This window comes from Manacus candei, unplaced genomic scaffold (genome assembly GCF_025592945.1).
Source record: "Manacus candei isolate 608988 ecotype Guabito, Panama unplaced genomic scaffold, ASM2559294v1 h1tg000146l, whole genome shotgun sequence".
NCBI classification, from domain to species: domain Eukaryota; kingdom Metazoa; phylum Chordata; class Aves; order Passeriformes; family Pipridae; genus Manacus; species Manacus candei.
The window spans coordinates 341,791-364,883 of record NW_026138194.1 but is presented as its reverse complement, the minus strand read 5'-3'; the positions used below and the strand labels follow the sequence as shown (position 1 = coordinate 364,883).

At 47.3% G+C, this 23,093-nt stretch overlaps 1 long non-coding RNA gene across 1 annotated transcript; it reads left to right on the top strand.

Annotated features, from left to right (window-relative positions):
- The first annotated feature begins 424 nt into the window (after positions 1 to 424).
- Positions 425 to 3,802, top strand: LOC127462934 (uncharacterized). Its single transcript, XR_007900601.1, has 3 exons — positions 425 to 748; positions 2,467 to 2,765; positions 3,388 to 3,802. It is a non-coding gene; the product is annotated as an uncharacterized LOC127462934 (long non-coding RNA).
- The last annotated feature ends 19,291 nt before the right edge of the window (positions 3,803 to 23,093 follow it).

Here is a 23,093-nt window from a genome sequence, read left to right as displayed (position 1 = left end):
TGCTTTGCAGCCCTGGTTGATTTTTTTTCCTCAGCCTTTTGGAGCACCATCAGCCCCAGACTTGATGGAGGGGTTGGTGCTCAGCTCCCTCACCTGCTTCGGTGTTGGTGTTTGTCCATCAGTGAGAGCTTGATTGGGTCCATCTGCACCAGTTTATCTGGGATCCTGACAGGGAGCTGTAGGATCAGAGCAGATCTCTGTTCCAGGAGCAAATCCTCTCACCAGCTGGAGGGAGATCCCGTTTTAACCCTTGAACTTGCATCTTTCCAGCCCTGCTTTGGCCAACCCTCCTCTCCTGGCCCTGAGGACAACTCAGATGTGTCTGTTCCCCTGTGTGGGCTGCACACCAGTAGGTGCTGCCTGGTGCTGGCTGAGTGAGCCCTCCTGATGGGCTATTTCCCATTATCCCACCAGCACACTGTGTTATAAATGGCATTCCCAGGGCTGTGACAGTGGCCACAATCATTGTTCAGATCTCTGCCTACTCTCAAACCCAGCCTTGCTTTGTCTTTGCCTCTGCGGGGCCCTGACGTGCTAAAATTTTCCCCGAGTTTCCCTTACCCAGGTAGGAATGGGAAAAGCAGAAAAACCCATGCAGAAGCCAGAGTTCATTAGCACCACTGCCCTGCAGCTCAGCCTCTCCTCCTCCTCCTCTCCTGGGCACCTGTAATTCCACCCTGGAATCCGCTGCATCCCGACATCCTCGACGCTTCGGTGCTGCCGGGCATTTCCAGCAACAAGGCTTTGGGTGAGTGGCTCCATCAGAGTTTTATTCTGCCACAGGCTTCAATTTTTGTGAGCTGCTTTATCCTCACAAGGATAAAACTCGACTCTGACCTCTAATGATCCTCCTAATGATATGGGGGAAAAGGAAGGACGATGAGCTGCCAAGGCTTAGCCCATCTTTTAGAGTTTTTGGAGATCCCTGAGGAGTAGGAGGTTGAGCAAGGAGGAATGTGGACTCCTTTTGTTTTCTACTTTGCCTGTTTATTAAGCCTTTTTTTCCTTAAAAGCAAGGAAGAAAAAGAGGAGTACCAACGTGCATCTCGAGCACTGAAGTGCTGTGCACCAGGAAATGACAAAAAGATATTTATTATACTTATTACTTGCCCGGGTACCCAAGTTTTTTAAGCACACGGAGAGTTCCTGGGCACATATCAAAGCAAAATGATCACAGTGGAGTAGGAAGGGCAAAGATGAAGAGGGGAGGCAGGGAGGAGGGTATGGTTTGCTTTCACCCCTTTCATCCAGGTCTCATGAAGGTCCTTTGGTCACCCAGAAATCGCCCTGTGTGGCTTGAATGGGCACCATCCTTTAAAAACCACGTTCCCTGGTCAAGGTGATGTGCCTTTTGGGAGGGTTTTGTGACACAGCAGACCCCTCTTGCAGCCCACAGTGCTCCAGTTGGCCTCCTATTTAATGTGGCTCTCACTGCTGTTCAATGGATTCAGCAACATCCACCCTCATGCAGAACTCGTGGGATCGTGCTCTGATTCCAGAGCAGGAGCTTGGAATAAAAGGGCATGGCCAAAACATATGTACAAACACACCTCTGCAGAGGCTGCTTTTGTAGTCACCACTTGGGGTGGAACTTTAATTTCAGGTTAGGGGTAGGAATGTTGTTCTTTCTGGAAGACACAGCCCAAGGTCCAAGGACACTTCTTTAATCACTTTATCCCACCGTGGGTGAGGTATTTGCTGTTAATTCTTTATCCCATTCGTGCTTCCTTGCACTCATTAACCCCTTGGTGGGACATTAGGGAATCACAGAGTAAAACAGGCATGCTGGAAGGGATGGGATTCTGACTGGAAGCAGTTCCTGGCTGAACCTTGAAGTCAGGAGGGGAAGATTTTGATTGTATTGGCAGCACTTCCTAATGTGCATTGCAATTTGGGAGGCGTAAACCCTAGGGTTTGTAATCACTGGGTGCATAAAAACTGCATTTCATATATTATTCTCATATTTAACCTTTTTTTTTAATTCCTTGTTTCTTTACGTGCCAATTTTTTACAAGCCTGAGATTCCCATGAATATAGAATAAAGTTTGAATCTGCACTGGCAAAATAAACAGGTCAGGATGAGACAGCTCAGGTGGTTAGTGGAGATTAGGTTTTCTGGGATCCACCTGTAGCTTGCACCTAAAAATGAGTGTGGATGAAAAAATAAACCTATTAGAGGTGTTTCCTCTGTGTTGTTCTGTGATGTCTTTTATCCACTGTGTGGTTTCAGTCACCAAAATGCTTCTGTGGCCTTCCCTCAGATTTGTAAATCTGAATTTGAGTGGTTTGAATGACAACTGAAATTACTCAAGGAAGATACCTGGTTTTCTCTGTCCACCACCCCTTTTCATTTAATTAATTAATTTTAAAAACTCTGATTGTCTCAGGGCATGTCCCAAAGTTCTTTCTCGTGAAAGTCTTTAATCACCTTCTTTTTTTTTATTTTTTTAATAAATGGAGTATCAGACTGTGACCACGAGCCAGATGAAAAGCAGAATGTGGGAAGACAGAGCCGGAAATTACTAATTGCCCTCCAGTTAAAGGACTCAGCAGGAATGGGCCCAGCAATGGATAAATGGCTATTCTTGAGTGATTATAGCTCTGAATGCTGAACACAAAGTTCCTGCTGAAAGTTTCATCAAAACCTTCCCGTGAAACCTGTTTGTTTTGAAATACTGGCATTTTGTGATGAATAACAATGTAACTGGAAAAGGTCCTGTTGGAATATTTGCAGTGGAGTCCTCTGAGCCTGTGTATTAATCCAGGTAGCATGTTCATTTTTATAGGGTTTATTCTTCCCCGGAGGCCGAGCCAAAGAGCTTCCAATTTACCCGGGTCATTAGTGATTTATATGATAATTGGATCTGAGTTGATTTTAACTATTTGCTTTAAATCTCTGGGGATTTGTGTTCTTGGACACTTTAATGCCACTGGAAATTTCACTGATTAAGCAAAGACAAGTATATGTACTTAATTAGTCCTGAAACCAATTAGTTCTCTGTCAGTCAAATTAATCTTGTGTCTGGGCTTTCAAAGAGTTCTAAGAATTTGGGTGCTGACCTTTGTGGGCTTGAGGGTGGAGTCGGTCCCACATCCAGCCTGGGGGATGGTGCATCCACCCGGGATGCTCAGCTTTGTCCTCCCTGGTCATCATCTCCATGGAAAAGCAGCTGTGAGGATGATGATGGAGCAAATCTTGAAGGCAGGAATGCAATAAGCACAGTGAACTGCACTGTTGGGTCTTTCCAACATGACAGTGCCCAGGAGGGGCTTTCTAAGATCCTTTCAACAGGATCCACAGGTTGCCTATGGGTGTCTGGCTGAAGCCTGGGTGTATTAAACATGACCCTCTTTTCGTGCATAATGCAAGTTAATACCTTTTCCCAGTCTCCTACACTAGGATTTGGATGGATGTCATAGAATCTACAGGATGGGTGAGGTTGGAAAGGACCACTGGAGGTCATCTAGCCCAACCTCTCTGCAGGATCCACTCAGCATTGTGCCTGACAACTTCTGAGTATCTCCAGAGAAGGAGACTCCACAACCTCCCTGGGGAGCCTGTTCCCAGATGCCTCCCATCCCTGCAGGACCTCGTTAGGATGGTGACAACTCACAGTGACAACCCTTTCTGCTGGGGGTGGTGACCTGTGCCTTTGCCTGTGGGACCCAGAAGGACACTGGCATGGTGAGCACCACACATGCACCAATAAAACACCACTGTTTTCCTTCGATTTGCTGTGATCCGTTTTTGCCATCAAAAAGTTTTTGGGTGTATCAGAGAACAGACCCAGAGGCTGCATCTCTAGGCCTGAAACTTGAGAACTGCCAAAATTTTGGCCCTTTTTCCAGGATTGAGGTGAGCAGGAGCAATACATGGAGAGGCATCAGTAAGACCAATGTCCCCAAAGGTGAGGAGAAAGGTGCAGATGTGAGGTCTGGATTTAACCTGCACAGAGGAGGAGGAAGCTGTGCTGTGGAAGGCTGTGATGTGATGATGAAGAAGGTATAGGAGAAGAGGAAAGAGTGGCAGTAAAACCACGCAGTTCCTCTTGTTTCCTCCCAGTCCTTGGCCATCTGATCTCCTGGAAAGTCCAGATTTGGATTTTAGGCTCGAGCACAACAGCACAGGCTCCAGCCAAATTTATCCTCCACCCTTTGATCCTCCCACAGCTATGAGCGCTTCCAGTGGACATCCACAGCAGCTGGGTATGACCCTGTGCTGCCCAGGAATAGACAGAGCAAGCCATTTTTCCAGGGGTCAGGGAGGAAGTCTGAGCTGGAGCCAAGAATAGAGCCCCGCTCCGTTCAGCTCCCGGCCGAGTGCCGCCTCCCTGCTCCTTTTCTTCTTCTCAGGGAGCAGCAAGACAAATAGCAGGACACATCAACTCTGCTGGGATCAGGAGCCGAGTCAAAGGTCAGGGCTTGGGCACAAAGAGGGTTCTGTTTACAAGGCACTAATCTGGGCTGCTGCTGAGCACGAGAATGGGTTTGGACGCAGATGGGGCCGGGGCGTGGGGTCGTGGCAGCGTGACGATGATCATAGAATTGTAGAACCACAGAATCACAGAATCATAGAATCATAGAATCACAGAATCAGCTGGGTTGGAAAAGCCCTCCGAGATCATCCAGTCCAACCCTTGATCCAACCCCGCCGTGGTTCCCAGCCCATGGCACTGATGCCACATCCAGTCTGTCCTTAAACACCTCCAGGGACGGGGACTCCACCCCCTCCCTGGGCAGCCCATTCCAATGGCTGAGTACTCTCTCTGTAAAAAATTTCTTCATGATGTCCAACCTGACCCTGCCCTGGCCCAGCTTGAGGCCGTGCCCTCTTGTCCTACTGCTGGTTCCCTGGAGCAGAGCCCGACCCCCCCCGGCTCCCCCCTCCTGGCAGGGAGTTGCAGAGAGTGAGGAGGTCTCCCCTGAGCCTCCTCCTCTCCAACCTTGAACAATCCCAGCTCCCTCATGATGATGTGCTTTGGAGGAAAGACACTTGGAGAGATGGGAGTGTGAAGGAATGAATGGGTGGACATTGTGCAGGCTGCAGCTCTGCTGATGGGACAGCACATCCTGCTGTCATGGTCACCGGGAGGAGCCAAGGGTGGCTCAAGTTTCCCTTCTAACCCCGACTCTTGGTGTCACCTCGCACCACCTGAGCAATGGGGGTGTGTCCTGCTGGCTGTGCACCCCCACAAACTGAGTTTTCATCCCTGTAGATCTCTACACCACAACTCCCATCACTTTCCCATCATTTCTGTCATGTTGCAGCCTCATGGAGGAACACTGTGGTCTAATTGCCCTTGCTGCTCCAGCACTTCCATCCACCCTCACCCTTCCTCGGTAGCTGGGGGTCTTTGAGGAGATGTGCAGCACTGTCCTTCTGACCAGGGAAGGTTTTAGAGGGTCCCCTGTATAATCATTTTTGGAAGATGAAGGGGACAGCAGCCTGGTGTGGATCCACCAGAGTGAAAGGCAGGGAGAGCTAAGAGGGGAAGGAAGCAGGACCAACTCTGGCTTTGAGGTTTAACTCAGACTCTCTCTGTAGCATCTCTTTAGTGAATCCATGCACTGGTGGGTGCTGCTCGCTGGCCTTCACGCTGCCTTTTCACCACCCTGGTGTGCTGCCTCCAGAGGGGACTCTGTGGGGCTCATTGGAGGCCAGACTTACCAGCCTGTGCTGAGGGGCTGCAGCAATGTGGCTTTTTTGTCCACTCAGCGCCATTTGGGGCCCTTTACTCACAGAGAATGACCTGGAGCTCCAAATCCCGCCCTCAGACTTGAGCATTTGGTGCCTGTGTGGGCTTAGCTGGTTTTTGATGACTGAAGGTCCCTAAAATGCACATGTATTAGTGACTGGCCATTGTTATTCCTCTGATAACCATCCCCATGGTGCAGGACAGGGGAACAGGGTCATTGCCTTCCTGGCATCCCTGCAGCCTTCCCCATTCCCACAGAACCACAGAATGTGCTGAGTTGGAAGGGACCCACAAGGATCATCGAGTCCAACCCTCAGCCCTGCACAGGACCATCACCAGGATTCACACCATGGGCCTGAGAGGATCATCCAAACCCTCCTTGAGCTCTGGCAGCCTTGGTGCTGTGACCACTGCCCTGGGGAGCCTGCTCAGTGCCCAACCACCCTCTGGGTGAAGACCCTCTTTCTAACATCCAACCTAAACCTCCTCTGACCCCTGAATCTGTGTGACCTTCTGAATCTGTGTTGTCTCATCCTGCTCAAGCCTCTGGACTCCACGTTGGAGGACAGAATTTGGTGGGTGCTGTCTGGTCAGGCGGTTCTGCAACTAAACAGTGATGCCTCCCCCCCTTAGGACAAACCTTTTGAAGGATACAAATTATGAAATTATGAGACTCATAATTTCCCAGCACGCAGCCTCTTGTCCTGGGCCCAGCTGGAGAGGAGCTGTCTGCGGAGAGCTCGGGTTTAATTCACTCCCTGGCTGTATCAGCTGCTCCCACGTGCCAGTTGCCATTAGAAGCCTCTTCTAGGATGTCTGAGAGCTGTCATTCATTACACACAGAAACTATAAGATGAAATCTATAGCTGCAGTTCAGTGCAGGGTAATTCACCAGGGCTTGCCTGGTGGAGCCGGGAGCTAATGCTGTTAAAACACGACTCTTCCTGCAGAAAGCAACCCTTTAATGACTCTCAAATGCAGCTTAGACAACAACTACACCACTTACATCCTCTCCATAGACACAGACTCTGCTAAATGGATTAACTGCTTAGTGAACTCTCCCGGTGTGGTGGCCAAGCTCCGACCTTATAATGGACCAATTAAAAGGTCATCGTTACTTATGGTCGCAGCTTCCTTCCAGAAGAGCTGTCACACTCCCCTCTGGCACTACAGGCCACCAAAGGCAGCTATTGACAGTTTAATGTGTTAATAATGGAGCAATAAATTAATCTTCTGGATTCCCCTTTCCTTTCTGGAAAGCACCAAAGGGTTAATGTCAGAGATGGCTGCAAAGGAAGCACAGGCAGCAACAAAACCTTGTTGCCAAGGCTTTATCACAAAACTCTTTCCGTGGGGAGAGGTGTCTTGTCACCTGGTCTGTCACTGAGCTCAGCCAGGCTGGGTTCACACCAGGCAGCTCCTGTGCCCATCCAAGTGGTGCCATCCTTGGGCTTGCCAGCTAGAAAAGGCTTTTCATGTTGTTCCTGAGCAGCACAAAGCAAACCAGCCCCCACCAGGCCTTGCCCAAGGGGTTTGTTACACCCTGGTCCTGCCCCATCTCACAACGAGGAGGTTCCCAGGTCCTTGTACGTGTGTTGCCCCTCAACCCATGGTTAAATCTCCATGTCCACTGCAGGAGAGCCCAAGGAATTTCTGTGCTACATACCAAGACACCCAGATGGCTGATTTCAGGGATGCCCGTTTTCCCCCAGGCTGTTTAACGAAACCCAGCTGGGGATGAGAGATGAAACTTTCCCCATCTTTGGAGGACTCTCCCATCCTGCTTTTTTTTTTTTTTTTTTAATATTTTTTTGGCAAGCAGCAGGGGGGCTAATCCCAAGCAGAAGCATTGCAATCCTTCTGCTGTCACCTGCCTGTCGGGTGCCTAACCTTGAATGATGCTCCCTGGCATCCCAAAGGACTTCCTCTGATTGATTGATCCCTATCCAAGTTGGTGGATGAGGGAGGATATTTACTACACAGTGGAGAGCCCTTCAGAAGGATGTTCTATTAAGGCAGCTCAGAAAACAGGAAATGCAATAAAGCACCAGAAGACAAACCAAGAGAGGTAAATGTTCCCTCCTGCCTGTGGGAATGGACCAAGAGCCGTAATACCCCGGCCTGCACACTCACATAGGTCAATCCTTGGCCATCACCTGCTGAAAGGGGTGGCTTCTGCTTTCCAGCTGATGTATTGACCCAATAAAAGGTATTATTACATTGCCTATCACTGCTGACTACGGGAGAGTGTTTTGAAGAGAGTGATGGCTCCCTTCGGAGAGGCACAGAGCAGGAACGAGCGTGTATGGATGCAGGAGAGATTCCTCCTTCTGGAGAGAGCAGAGCTCTCCAAAGACAGTCAACTGGATTGCTTTTGCTGTAGTATATCAGGAACAGCTTCTTGTCTTCTGGAGTGGATTTTGGAGAGAGGGGAAGGCATCTTTTTGTGGTTTTAATTGGGATGCAGTCTGTAACAGCACAGCAAGTTTATATCCCAAGGGCGGATGTTCTCTGCTCCTGTTTGTTCCAGTGAGGCAGCTCCAAGTCTGTTTTTATCAGCAAATTGACTCCTGCAGATGATGTGGGGTGAGCCCTCGGGTCAGAAACGTGCTCTTTGCCACCGCAGGTGTGCCTGTGTGTGCTCTCACACACAACAGGCACACGCCTGCTCCTGCTCACCTTTCCCCGCGCAGCGCACGCTTCTTCCATAGCAATGAGGAAATATGGGATTTAAGAGCCTCTGGGATTTCTCCTGGGGCTTTGCTGTTTGTTTGATCCAGTGGCTCTGTATGTGAAATGCATGAGCAGCCCAGACTCCAGCACAGCTCCTCTCCCTTCTCCTCGGGTACTCTGAGCACGAGGGTTTTCCCTTCCCCCTGGTCCTGCAACTCTCAGTGCAGCAGCCTGGCATCATTTATGGGCTGGGAAATGGTTTCACCTCCTAGCCAGGATATAAAGTGGTGGTTAAAACCTGTTCTCAGGTGATGGAGGAGGTGGCAATCTCGAGGGTGAGATACATCACCCACCTTGTCCCACCTACAGGGCTCAGAGCTCTGGGGCTCGTGGCAGCAGGAGCTTTCCCACGTGGATCCTGCGTGGCTGGTCAATGGGGTCACCTCTGTCCCATCGTTATGGGGACCCAGACGTGCCTCGTGGCTCAACCCTGAAGTTCATTACCTGGAATTATGCACAACAAGGGAGCAGGCTGTAAGAACACAGACGTGCATCTGCTCTCGGCAGCATAATCCTTCCCACCTCCGCTCCTGCCGCAGGATCCGCGCAACAGCTTCAAGGCAGGACCCCGCGGGATTAACTGGACCCGGTTTTGTTCCCTCAGCTGGAGGTGTGCGGATTACAAGGAGGGGCGCGTGGTAGATTAGTCGGCGCTGATTATCTCATTCACAAAAAAAAACGTTCCTTTTGAAACTTCAAATGGCGCTTCTGAGCTTTGTGATGCAAGGAGAGACGGAGAGGGATGCTAAGCCATTCAATCCGGAGCTTTTGTGGCCAAACGCGCTGGAAATGCCACGGTGATTACAAAACTTGCTTCGCATTCCCAGCGCTTTGTGCCTGCCAGGCTGGCAAACACCCCTCCCCCTGCCCCTTTTTATTAGGTTTTATTTTTATAAAGGTTTATATTGTATGTATATCACATACATGCGGGCACAGGCAACACCGAGAGGAGCTAACAGCAGTTTTAAATTCCAAACGGATTTTTCCTTCCTATGAATCGTGGAGTAAATTTGCCACAAGAGCCCGAAAACAGCCTCCCCCTCTCCACCCCATCACGTCTGTGGCTGGAGGGGGCAGCAGACCAGGACGCTCAGCTCACACTGATCAGCCAGGACTCCACATCAGTCTCCTCTGCCCCGAAAACATTCGCAGCAGAGGTCAGGGCTGGTGCAGCAGCAGCCCGAGGTAATTCCAGTCGAGATGCCGGCCGCAACCCAGAGGTGAGACAAGGAAGAAAAGGAGAGGAGCTGGCAGGGAGGGAGTGTTAATGGAAGAGTTTCCACTGCCTGAGCTCTGGATGAAGGCTCCTGGTGGTCTTTAGTTACCTCTGACAAGTCCTTGTGCCGCTGGATGTAACAGCAAGTGCCAAGTGTCTGTCACCAACACGTGGCCTGTGCTTGGAGCCTATGCCCTCCCAGCACATGGGGTCGTGCTGAGAGCTCTGTTTTCCTCCTTCCCCCCTTATTTTTCACTCTAATCCATTCTCACCTCATGCTGTCTCTCCAGCTCTGCCACTCCCTTTTCCATGAGAGCTGGGGAGAGGCAGAGCAGCACCCACACCCTCTGTGGTGGTACCAGTGCTGAGGCACAGGACAAGCCAGGGGAGAGCCACTCCCTGCCAGCTCCTCATGCAAAATTCCTGTGGTGAAACCAACCCCTTGCTCCTCACATCTCCAGCCTGCAGGAGCCCAGCTCTGCTTCACCACTCTCCATCCATCTATCCGTCCACCTGGGGGTCCTCCAGGAATTCCCTCTTAGGATGCAGCTCACAGTCAACTGCTAGAGGCTTTTTGGGGTTTTCTGCATTGGGACTCTACCTCTGTGCATCAAATACAGGAGGATGGAGAGCAGCTGAGACATCAGGATATTCATCATATTCCTTTCTAACCATGTCTGTGTAGTTTATATATTTTTAGGACATGGCCACATGATGGATATTGGTATATTCAAGCTAATTTTCCTTGGATGCCCAGGTTCATGCGTGTTTGCCAGGTGGGCTGAGGACTGATGAGCAGTGTTTGCATCATATATTTGACACTGACCATCAGAAGGGTCCTTTGGTTTGAGCATTCTGTGATTTTCCACAGATTCTAAAAGATCTGGGGTCTTTTTCCAGACCCTATTCATGAGGGGAGCTGGGCTCTTCTGGATATCTATGGATTATCAACTAGAAATGAAGGATTCGCATCCAAACCCCAAAATTTCTGGAAGAGTTTGGACGTGAAGGTTTTCTCTCTGTTTTGCTTTTCTCCTCTTTGCTTCTGAGCTTGATTTCTGCAGTTTTGTTCTTTGCCCTCTGGTTTGTCCCAGGCCCGGTAGCAAGTGGTCAGAGTGGTTGGATGCCAAGAAGAAAATCGTTCCTGTGTCACTCTGAGCCAGCACAGTTTGCAGGTGTTGTGGGAATGAGGGCAGGGAGCACCTCTCCTCCCTGGAAAATCCTCACTGGCCCAAATTTCTCTGCAGAGAGGGCAGAGCTGTGAAGTAGTAAAATTATGAGGACAGGCTGGAATTAATTTGGCAGCTCAAGGGGTACAACTGAGAAGCTACCAGGACATCTCAGGAATTGCTGCCAGTGACTCTGTGGTTGTTCTGCAGAAAGGGCAAGAACAGATCCTGGTCAGATCTGGGCTGGCACAAGGAATGTCTGTAAGAAAGGTGCTATACCAGGGATTTTTCCCAGTGAGGAAGTGCAATGGAAATGACAGGGAAGAGTTGGGAGGAGTCACTTGAGTGGAAATGAGTCATAAGTCAATAATGCTTGGCAGGGAGGGTTTGTCAAAGCAAAGAGGAGAGTGTTGTGTATTAGGAGCTCTGTCCACCTCTGGCTCATGTAGCCAGAAGTGGGAACCGTGCTCTTGTACGGATATTTCACAGAGAGAATATTCCTGGAAGTTGGAAGGGACACAGAAGGATCATCGAGTCCAACTAAACAGATAGTTGGGCTGGGAGGAACAGGAGGGACTAGGAAACTGCAGGTCAACTTTTAGTTCAACCACAGCTTTCTTTTATCACTTTGAGTGAGGGATGTAGAGATGTGGGCTAGAATTAACATAGAAAACCCTTAGATACTATTTTGATGGCTACACAGAGTAAAAATTGGTAGAAACAAAAGGAAACAGAGAATGCTGGAGCACCTTTATGTGGAATGGGATGAGCCTGACACCAATTTCAACCTGTCTTGCCAGCACTGGCTTTACTGGAGGGCCACCTGCAATATCTCCTGGCATGGTGTATAATAATCTTTCTGACAGTGAAAGGCCCCCAAAGCAAGTGGTTATTAAAGATCCTGTGCTCCTTTCAAACGGTACCTTTAAGTTTTCATCTTAGCTCACTTTCCAGGTTTTTTTGGTGGGTTGGTTGATTGGGTTTTGTGGGGTTTTTTGTTTGTTTGTTTGTTTTTGTTTTTTGGGGTTTTTTTGGTTGGTTGGTTGGGTCTCCACTAAAGTATCCCTTGGCTCTGACATTTGTTCTTAAACTTCTACCACATTGCACCTTGGAGGGAAGCATTTCAATAATCATAGAATCAATTGGATTGGAAAGGACCTCTGAGATCATGAAGTCCAACCTTTGATTGACTACTGCTGTGGTTCCCAGACCATGGCACTGATGCCACATCCAGTCTCATCTTAAAAACCTCCAGGGATGGAGAATCCACCACTTCCCTGGGCAGACCATTCCAAAGCCTGATTACCCTTTCTGTAGAGAATTTCTTCCAACCTAAACCTCCCCTGGCAGAGCTTAACACCAAGCCCTCTTGTCTTACTGATCTCTGCCTGGGAAAAGAGACCAACCCCCCCCGGCTCCCCCCTCCTGTCAGGGAGTTGCAGAGAGTGAGGAGGTCTCCCCTGAGCCTCCTCCTCTCCAGGCTGAGCCCCCCCAGCTCCCTCAGCCTCTCCTCCCAGCACTTGGGCTCCAGTCCCTTCCCCAGCCTGGCTGCTCTTCTCTGCCCCTGCTCCAGCCCCTCCAGGGCCTTCCTGAGCTCAGGGCCCAGAGCTGGACACAGCACTCCAGGGGTGGCCTCCCCAGCGCCCAGCCCAGGGGCACAAGCCCTGCCCTGCTCCTGCTGCCACACTCTTCCTCAGCCAGCCCAGCAGCCCTTGGCCCTCTTGCCCCCCTGGCCACCCTCGGGCTCCTCTTCAGCTCCCTGCCCAGCCCAACTCCCAGCTCCCTTCCTGCCTGGCTGCTCTCCAGCCCCTCTGGCCCAGCCTGCAGCTGCAGGGGCTTCTTGTGGCCAAAGGGCAGGACCCGGCCCTTGGCCTTGGGGAACCTCAGCCCCTTGCAATCAGCCCATGGATCCAGCCTGGCCAGGGCCCTCTGCAGAGCCCTCCTGCCTTCCAGCACATCAACACTCCCCCAGCTTGGGGTCACCTGCAATGTGCTGATGGTTCCCTCCATCCCCTCCTCGAGATCCTCAGTGCAGACACTGAACAGGACTGGGCCCAGCACTGATCCCTGGGGACACCCCTGGGGACGGATCCCAGCTGGATGCAGCTCCATCCCCACCACTCTCTGGGCCCTCAGCCAGTTCCTCACCCAGCACAGGGTGCCCCAGGCCAAGCCTTTTCCAGGAGTGTCCCATGGGAGATGGTGTCCAAGGCTTTGCTGAAGTCCAGGCAGACACATCCACACCTTCCCCTCACCCACCAGGTGGGTCAGCTGGTCATAAAAGGAGATCAGGTTGGTCAGACAGGACCTGTCCCTCCTAAACTCGTGCTGGCTGGGTCTGATCCCTAATATGATACATATGTGATATGTCAGTGCTTGTAACTACTCTAAAGTGTTTTAAAAACCATCCCTAAATTCTTGATTTACCTTAAGAGACCCTGTGCTTGCCCCCAGCATAGTAGAGATTCTTTTCCTTCCCTTCTAGTTCCCCAACAGTTAAAACTGTCTTGTACTTTTTGTCCATAATGCCTAACATAATTAAAAAGCAATTTTGGGTGTTTTTTCTTTTTGTAGTGTCTTGATGATTTATAGACAATGAGATTTTATCAGTGGAGCACCACATTAAGAAAACGCTTGTTAATTATCTTCTGGTTAATATGATAATTTAGCAAAAAAACAACACCTATTAAGAGCTTCTCATTAGGCGAAACGCTCCTCATTTTTTAACACACAAAGTGTCCAAGTTAATGAGGTTCACCTTCGATTTGTAGCTGGCTCTGAGATTAAAAGCTCCCTCCCCTTATAACTCCTCACATGGCTCCGTTTGTAAAAGCCAGGCTGGAATACCCGACTGCTGCTCTGCCTCTTCAAAGGAGAGATGACAAACCCCCGCCTCCCTCCATGAAAGCCTTTCCAGCCTCCTGCTGTCCCAGGTTTTGCGGAGCTGGTGCTGCTGAGGTGGAAGTTTTGACAGGACCAAAAGCCAGCCGGATGCCCACGGTGCCAGGGACAATTTGGGGACTGTTCCGTGGCACCGAGACCCACCTCTGATCTTGGGGACATCAGTGCAAAGCCGAGTCCACCGAAACCGGTGGAGTTTGCCGCTCTCGGGAAAATCAAACTTTGGCTGCACGGGTTGGAATTCACGCCTTTCATCCGCTGTTTGAGGAAGAACTATTTTTGGGGAGTGAATCTGGTGTGTGTGCAATGGCTTGGGGCAGTTTTACTTCAGAGACTGTGGAGGGGAAGGGGATTATTGAGGAGGAGGGTCTCGCCTTCTGGAAAACTGGCTCCTTCAGGAGATGCCTCCTGTGAGTGTTGTATTTTGCAAATCTCAGGCCCTGCATCTCCTCAGGAGGGACTTTGTAATTTCAAGGTGTATCTCACTGCTTTGTCCAGCTGGAGAACGCTCTAAAATCCCGGTAGATGCTCTTAAATTCCACCTCTGGTTCCTCCTTTCTCATTTTGGAGCAGACAACAAATTCCACCTATGTACTAAAAGCAAGTACCACCCACTGTTTGCATGGGAACAAACCTTAGAGAACGTTTAGGGGAAATATTTGTGATCAGACCCCTCTTCCCCAAGTTAAGATTTCCCGTTGCTGTGGTTTTTAACCCTCACCATTTCCTCCGAACTTTGCCACCCACAATGAATATTCAGGCTGGCTTTGTACAAACCAAGAGATGAAAAGGAATTCCTTCATCCTCCCCTTTTACACCCTTCCTTTTCATCCCTCAGCTATTCAACCCCTGCCTTTATCCAGGCAGATCAGCCAGTTTAATTTCATAGTGGCCAGTGGATTAACGATGGTATCAAGCCTGTGAAATGACTGTGATAATCAGATTGTGAGGGCCCCTGTTTATCTCACTTGGCTTGTAGCAGCTCAGATAAGCTCCACTCTGAAGAGAAGGGCTCTCTCTGGTGTGGTTTTTTCTTCCATCAGTCTTGCAAACTCATCCTGAAATCCGAGAAGCGAGTTGGGTCCTCTCTGTCTTACAACACGTCACCAGTAATAAAGGCTCGGCAGCCCAAATGAAGAACTTCTTGACAGCTCTGTAAAATATACTGTCTTCAAATTATGCCTTTGGGGACCTGTCTCCCACCTCACTGCTGTCAAGAGTCTGGTGAGCGTGGAGCTGCCTGGAAATGAGTCAACAATCTGAGCGGGCAACTGGAAGGAGTAAAACCCAGCGCACGCTGGATTTGATTAACGCCGAGGAGTAGAAGAAAAAAGAGCTCCCTTTTGTCACTACAGTTAACAAATCTGCCTCTGAACACAGACAGCAGCTGCAGGAAGAGGGCACTTTATGCATTGCCCTTTTTTTGGACAGATCACTCGAAACACTTTAGTCACGCTGCTTTAATCATCTTCTGCAGAGCCCGAGCAATCACAGTCTTCTCACGCAACCCTTGTAAGCGAAGCCCCTCCAGGCTGCACGGTCCTGTAAATAAATAATTACATCAAAAATTCCACATTAAAAGGACATTAAGGCTACAGAGATGAGCTGGGAAAGGGCAGGGTGCTGGTGGCCGGTGCCCACGTGGGTCCAGGGTAAAAACTCTAATTGCACAAGGACAGGGGATGGGAGGGAATCATCCAGGCTGCCTCTCATGAGGTGCTCCCGTGGCCTGGAACATCACCTTTCTCGTACATCTGGCTGGTTGCACGCTCAGTACTTGTTTCTTTGGCATCACATTATATTGAACATACTAATGAGTGCAATTAAACTGTTGTGTTTCAGACAGGGGGCTGTGAAGCTCTTCAGAGAGAGCGGGGAATGTGGTTTGGGGTTATCCCATCTGGAAAGTGAAGCAGGTCTGGTAACAGCTCATAAAGCTCTGACATTTTTGCAGTAGGGTAATGGATGGACACATCCATGCCTTACAGACAGGATGTGGACAAGGCAATTTATTGCTCTGGTTCAACAAGACACATTTACAGACAGGATTCACCTGAGAAGAAGCAGCAGAGCCCCTGGAGACAAGTGTCTGCACATGGCTGGTGAGCCTTTCCAAAGAAAATCCCTGGATGTGCTGATTTTGGCTGGGATGAAGTTAATTTTCCTCCCAATAGCTGGTATAGGACTGTGTTTTGGCTTTGAGTTGGTAATACAGGGATGTTTCTGTTACTGCTGAGCAGTGTTTGCACAGAGTCAAGGCCTCTTCAGCTCCTCACCCCACCCTGTCCCTGGGGAGTACACAAGGACTTTGGAGGGGACACAGCCAGGACAGCTCATCCCAACTGACCAAAGGGATATTCTAGACTTTATGGAGTCATGCTGAACATTTAAAGCCAGGAGGAAACGAGGTGGGAACGTTTGGAGTGATGGCATTTGTGTTCCCAAGTCACCGTTACACGTGGAGGAGCTCTGCTGTCCTGGGGGTGGCTGAACTCTTGCCTGGGGTGGGAAGTGGGGAATCAATTCCTTGCTTTGCCTGGCTTTTCCTCTCCCTGTTAAACTGTTTTTATCTCAACCCATGAGTTTTATCACTATAACCCTTCCCATTGTCTCCCCAACCCACTGGGGTGGGTGAGTGGATGTGTGGGGCTGAGTTGCTGGCTGGGATTAAACCCCAACACTGGATTATTTCTCTTCTGAACCCACACAAGGAGATGACCTTGAGCAATTTCATCTAAATTCAAAGATGATCTAACTTAATTTCACCTTTCTTTGAGCTGGAGCTGGACCAGAGACCTCCAGAGTTCCCTTCCAGCCCAAGTTATTCTGTGATTTTCCAAGTTATTCTGTGTTTCCTGTTGACTGTGTTGCATTTTCCCTCAAAACTTTAGGGTTTATCCAGCCTCTGGTTTCCATGAGTTATTGGGGGAAGCAAAACTCTCATGAAGACCCCATTTTAATTGCACATGGTCTGTCTCCTGTGCTGCAGAGGAGATGTGAAGGCTGTGGTTTGCAGCAGTGGGAAGTGATGAAGTGGGTGAGACACAGGAGGGGAGAAAAACCAGTGCCAAACTTTGACATGTCCCAAATGTCCCAAAATGTTTTCCTGATGGAAAAACTGGACTGAGCAGGAAGGCTTATGACGATCAGAACAGGGGTTTAGGTGACAGATAAATTCAGAAACTGATTTAAAGGTGAGAAACCCATAAATTCGTGTGTGATTGTCTCCTTAGTCTGTCTCTCACCTTGTGAATATTCCAGTTATTTATCTTTTGCTAAAAACTGGGATAATTTCAGGAGAGCTTGATTCTACTTGATACAGAGCAGGGACTAAATCTTGGCCTAAGTTCATTCCAGAAACACAGCCTAACCACGACTCTACCTCTTTTTGCCCCCTCGTCCTTTTGCAGAAGATCCCAGATTCACTAATATATTTTAAAAATTCGATCTCAGTTATCCATTTTAAAAATTAAATCTTGATTATTCATTTCTCCTCATTCAGAAGAGAATTTTTATTTTGTGGCCAGCCCTATTTCAGCTCTGACTCTACCACAAAAGTCCCTTCATCACACACATACAGAGAGAAAGTAATTTAGACTAAAATCTTCTTTGTTGACCATCCATTGAAACCGAGCGGTGTACTTTGTAAAAACGTTGAATAGTTTAAATTACAGCTAAAACTAATTGTATCTTAGAGATCTAACAAAGAAAGCTCTAAAAAAAAAAGAAAAAAGAAGAAAAGGCTGACCTTTTGGGAAGAAATGAATCATTGCAGCTCAAATCAAGCAGCCCTAATGGATGTGTGGGTTTTATCTCTGTATCTCAGCTCCTTTCCTGGGAGGTTCTTGCTGCAGCCTCAGCTCAGGGGAGTGTTTGGAAAGTAAATCCTTCACACCAGTGAAAAAGGATTTGGAATTTGTCACCCTGCCTTTTGGGCAAGGCTCACGTACCACGTGGAGAAATAAGGGATGGGATTCCCCACGGAATGACAGGGAGAAACCTGGGGCCTGGCTCACTAAGCAAGTTCTGTCCGGTGAGCCAAGTTCTGCAGACAAAACCCATGAAACCGTGTAATTAAGATTATATATAACAAATATATATATATATATATATAGGAAAGGGGTTGAATTCCAGTGTGTACACTGGCAATTTTGGGATTTCATAGCTTTGAGTTTAAAACCCCAATGTTCTTTTGTCTCAAGGTTATAAATAACTGCCTTTCTTCTTACTTTCTCTTTTTTTAAAAAAAAATTTTCTCCTCTTTCCTCCCCTTCAATTTTATTATTTTATTTCATTTTCTTTTATTTTTCTTTTTTAATTTCTCCTTTTTTTATTTTCTCTTTTCTTTATTTTCTCTTTTTTTATTTTTCTTTTATTTAATTTTTCTTTTTTAATTTCTGTGTTTTTTTTTATTCTCTCTTTTCTTTATTTTCTCTTTATTTAATTTTCTCTCTATTTAATTTTCTCACTCTTTCTTTTTTTATTCATTTTTTTTATTTTCTCCTCTTTTTTTTACAGAAAGAGGCTGCATTTCCATGAATTCCTCCTACTTGCCTGCTCTGTTGGTTGTCACCAAGATTCATCTCTATATATACAGAATATATATGTTATATTCTATTCAGTCTCTCTCTAATATCTAATATCTAATATCTAATATCTATTATATGTTACGTATTATATATTATAATACTATATTGTAATAATATTATAATATATAATGTACATGTTATATTCATATTATGTATTATTTACTATATATGTTATGTTCTCTACATTATGATTGTAAATACCTTCTAACTGAAATATTCTTTTTTATTTTATATAGTCTCTCTCTCTAATATCTAATATATATTATATAGTATATAACATCTATGTTATGTATATATTATATATTATATATTATATATTATATATTATATATTATATATTATATATTATATATTATATATTATATATTATATATTATATATTAATTATATGTTATATATTATATATTATATGTTATATGTTATCTATTATCTATTATATATTATATAATACATAATATTTATATGTTATATTCTCTGCATGATGATTGTAGATACCTTCTAATTGTAATATTCTATTTTATTCTATATAGACTGTCTATATATAATATCTAATATATATTATATAATACATAATATATATATGTTTTATTCTCTACATGATGATTGTAGATACCTTCTAACTGAAATATTCTATTCTGTTCTATTCTATTCTATTCTATTCTATTCTATTCTATTCTATTCTATTCTATTCTATTCTGTTTCTATCCCCTCCCATCCTATTCTATTCCATTTCCTTCAGTCATTGCCTGGAAAGCAAAAAGTGGCCCTAAAGAATTTATGGAGGAAGGTTTCCTTGCTCCAAGTTCTTGTCCTAAAAAAGAGAGGAGAGTTGCAAGGAAGGTCTCAGGTTGGTCATTTGCTGTGCTGTGCTGACAAATATTCCCGGCTCCCTGTTTTTTCCAGCTGCTTTCCTGGATGGATGAGGAGAAGGGGCATGGCCAGGACACACGGATGACTCAGGGCACTGAGGCACCACGTACTAACAAGCCTTTCTTGGCTAATTGGAAAGCTCAAGTTTTTGGAGTTTTTTTTAGCTCAGCAAATACACGACCCCCAGGGAATGGAAAAAGCCATTCCCCAGACATCAGGATGACTCCATCTCCGCTTTCTCATGTCAAATCCCCATTCCAAAGCGCAGAAGAGTCAGAGCTGCTCCCCCTAGAAAGCTGTAACAACCCTTTTTAATGGTTTGCTCGATGCATTTTGACTTGGAATGAGTTGCACTTATTTCCCACTGAAACCTGATCTTCCCACCCTCCTCCCTGCTTCCACCTCCTCTGGCAAATAACAGCACAAATAACCAACTAACCAGCCTGCAGCAGACACCCAGCTTGGGGAGCATCAGCTGGGCCAATTAAACTTTGGCAAAGTAATAAAGATCAGAAAACAGGGTGTTTTCTGAGTTTCCTGACAGCTTTAAGGAGCAGCTGAGGATGATGCTTGGCAGCAGGAGAAAGGGAAGCAAATGAATCTCCTTCTAACGACCCTAATGGTCATTATCTGAGCTTGCTGTTGCCCTCACCTGCTTCTCCTGTTGACCTCTGGGGGAGGCCTGACCCCCAGACATTATATTCCATCACTGTACAGTGTTGATTCCGTGGGTTAAGTCTGGATCTTACTTCTTTGTGTTACTAATTCAGCATCATTTAAAATGCACTTAGCTCAGCGACTGCTCCTACCCCTGTGAATCATTTCACACTTAGCCACGTTAAATTGCATATTCTGCTCCTTTGCCTATTCACCTTCTCTATTAAGCTCAACCTGCAAAATGGTTATGTCTTTCTGAAAGAATCCTTGGGAGATATGATTCTTTTCCAGCTCTGCAGAACACACATGATTCCAAACAACCTTTGTACGAGACCAGATGCAAAAAATAATCATAGAATCACAGATAGGTTTGGTTTGGAAGGGACCTTCGAGATCATCTTGTTCAACCCCCTGCCATGGGCAGGGACAACTCCCACTAGACCAGGTTGCTCAAAGCATTCCTTTCTTTCTCTATATGTGGATAATGTTGCTCAAAAGCCAAAGGAATGGTCTTCTCATCTCAGGATGTTGCACCCATGGAGGGTTGTTCCAAACATGAGCTTTCATCTGGCAATGGCATATAATTTTGACCACAACCATTCATGGTGTTAAACTGGTACCAAGTGCTCTGATTTCTGTTTATATGCTCCAGATCAGGTCAGAAGTTTTGTTTTAACCCCTTTAAATCCAGACTGGGTGATCACCTGTATCCCAAAGAGTTGATCCCACCTCATTTGATGAGAAGAAGTTGCCAGGCCACTCCCTTGCTTCATATTGACCTGAATTTGCCAAGGCTTGGTTTAAATGTGTGGCATGTTGGTGCCATCCTGTCGTGTGCCTCCAAGGTCTCTGCCTTGCAGGTCAGCAATGGGACAGCAGTGGCACACGTTTTGGGTGGAAATCACTGCTCTCTGCAATGATCTCCAAATAAAAGTAGTTTTCTCTAGTGGAACAACCTCCAAAATCTGGATATAGTATTGGCAACCCGGCACAGGATTGCTTTGGCAAACCAGAAATATTTAGGGAAGAGCAGAGAGAGGATGAAGGAGCAGGTGTGCAGTTCCACTGGGCAACGACAGGTAAAAACACATCCTAAACCACTAAAGATCTCTGGATTGTGTAAAAACTGGAGAGAGAAAACTATGTTGGGCAGTAAACAGGATTATGACTGGGGAGAGCAGTATTTCAAGCTAAATATCAGAGATATCAGCTTCTGATGGTCAGGGTGAAGGACAACCTCCAAGAAAAATGATGAACACTCCAGCACTTAGAATATTTAAACGTATGGCTAATGGGACAGTCTCACTGTGCTGTAGCAATCCTGCCTCTTGGCTGGAGACCACAGTGCCATTCTCAGCCCTGAACTAATTTCCAAGATGCTTTTGGCAAGTCAGCTCTCTTCCCTAAGTCCCTTGTTTCCTTTACACGTTGTCCTGACTATTTGAATTTTAAGCTCTACAGGGCAGAGATGATCTACTTACCCGTGTTGTGCCTGGCATAAGGTGGCCTTGATTTTTGGCACTACTGAGATTAAACCTGTATTTTTAAAGCTGCTCCGAGCAGCAGCAGACCTGCCACAGGGAGCCAGACTGCCTGAGAAGAGAGTTGGTTTTGTGAATACAATCTGAAGTTTGCCCTTGGGATCCCTCTGTCTGTTGTTGCTAATGATCAGTGATTTTCCTGTTCATCCGGTATCGAAAGCAACAGGGAAAAGCAGGGAGCAGCCCAGCTGCATTATGGATGAGATGGACACGCAGCTGGGATTGAGATGGGTTGCCCTGTGTCACTGAGATGTCACTGATGTCACCCTCCCTGCTGGCCCACCCTGGGAAGTCGGATCGGTCGCTGCTCCCACAGCAGCCATCCCTTCCTACTAATTGGCTCTGGTGGACGTGGAGCTGTTTGCTGGCTGGAATATGGAATGTGTGGACCCTGAGTCCTGCTCTGATGCCAGACCCTCTGGGAAGGGGCAGAAGAAAGGCTGCCCATCATCAGAAGGAAGCAAAGGCAGCCTCCAGGCTTGGTCTGACTGCAGGGAAAGGCGTGTTTGTGGGGGTTTGAAGCTCCGTTATTGATCAGCACCTAAAAGGATCTGAGAAACAAAGGCTTCCTCCTCTTTAAAGTTCACTTGCAGAAAATAGTATTACTTGTTCCTTGGGAGTCTGCTTCCTTGGGAAAGGTTGATGTGCTGCATGTTCCCACTTTGCACAGGCCATTCGAGGGTGGGAACAACACTTTGTAGCGTGGAGGAGGAAGCACTTGAAAAGGAGAGAGAGATTTCTCTCTTCAGACCCTTTCTCCACCTGAATTGAGAGGGAGGGCCAGGGGTGGTCTGAGAATGGGAGATTATTTCTCTCTAATCAACTCCACTGAGCATCTGGCACAGAAATCCTCCCCGGTGGTGAAGGGTCCCTTCACAGGGACTCCCCACAGTAGGTAAGTCACTTGGCCAACTTGCATTTAGTTCCTTTGATGGTGAAACCCCCCATTCTTCTGCCAGGCTGCCATCCAGTCCTGCGTTCCATGGAAAAGTAAGGTTGCAAATGCAAATACTGCAATGGAAAGGGGACACCTGGATTTTCTCCGTGTTACAATATGAGTTATCCCGGGAACAGGTTGCCCAGAGAAGCTGTGGATGCCCCAACCCTGGAAGTGTCCAAGGCCAGGTTGGACAGGACTTGGAGCAACCTGGGATGGTAGAAGGTGTCCCTGCCCATGGCAAAGTGTTGGAACAAGATGGTCTTTAAGGTCCAGTCCAAGCCATTCCATGATTCTGTTGGAAGCCAAGCCAGATCTCCTCCAAACAGGAGACAGTGTTAGAGGTCCTCAAATTGTGAATGTTGCCGCTCAAAGGGTGAGCAGGGAACTGGTTAGAGTTGGGTGGAAGGTAAAAAAAAACAGTGGAGAGACCATACAACAAAATCAAGGAGCAGGGAAGGGGCAGAAGTTGGCATCAGGCACCACATCAGGGAAAAGGCCTGGGAAAGTAGCAGGCTCAGCTGAATCCCTGGTCAGAAACAGACACCAAGGAGCAAAAGAAAGCTGGATCAGTGAGTAAAGGGTATGTATTGGGGTGGATTCAGAGCAAGCAATGTTTCTCACAAGCACCTACCTGATGGCTGGCTGCTGGATATAAATCCTGTGAGATCTGTTCTGGGTTTAGGGGGCAGGCAGCAGCTCTCTGCCTGCAAAAGGACCTGTCCCAATATTGCGGTTTCTCTTTATGTTATTTAAGCTCTCACCAAGTCACCAGCGTGACACG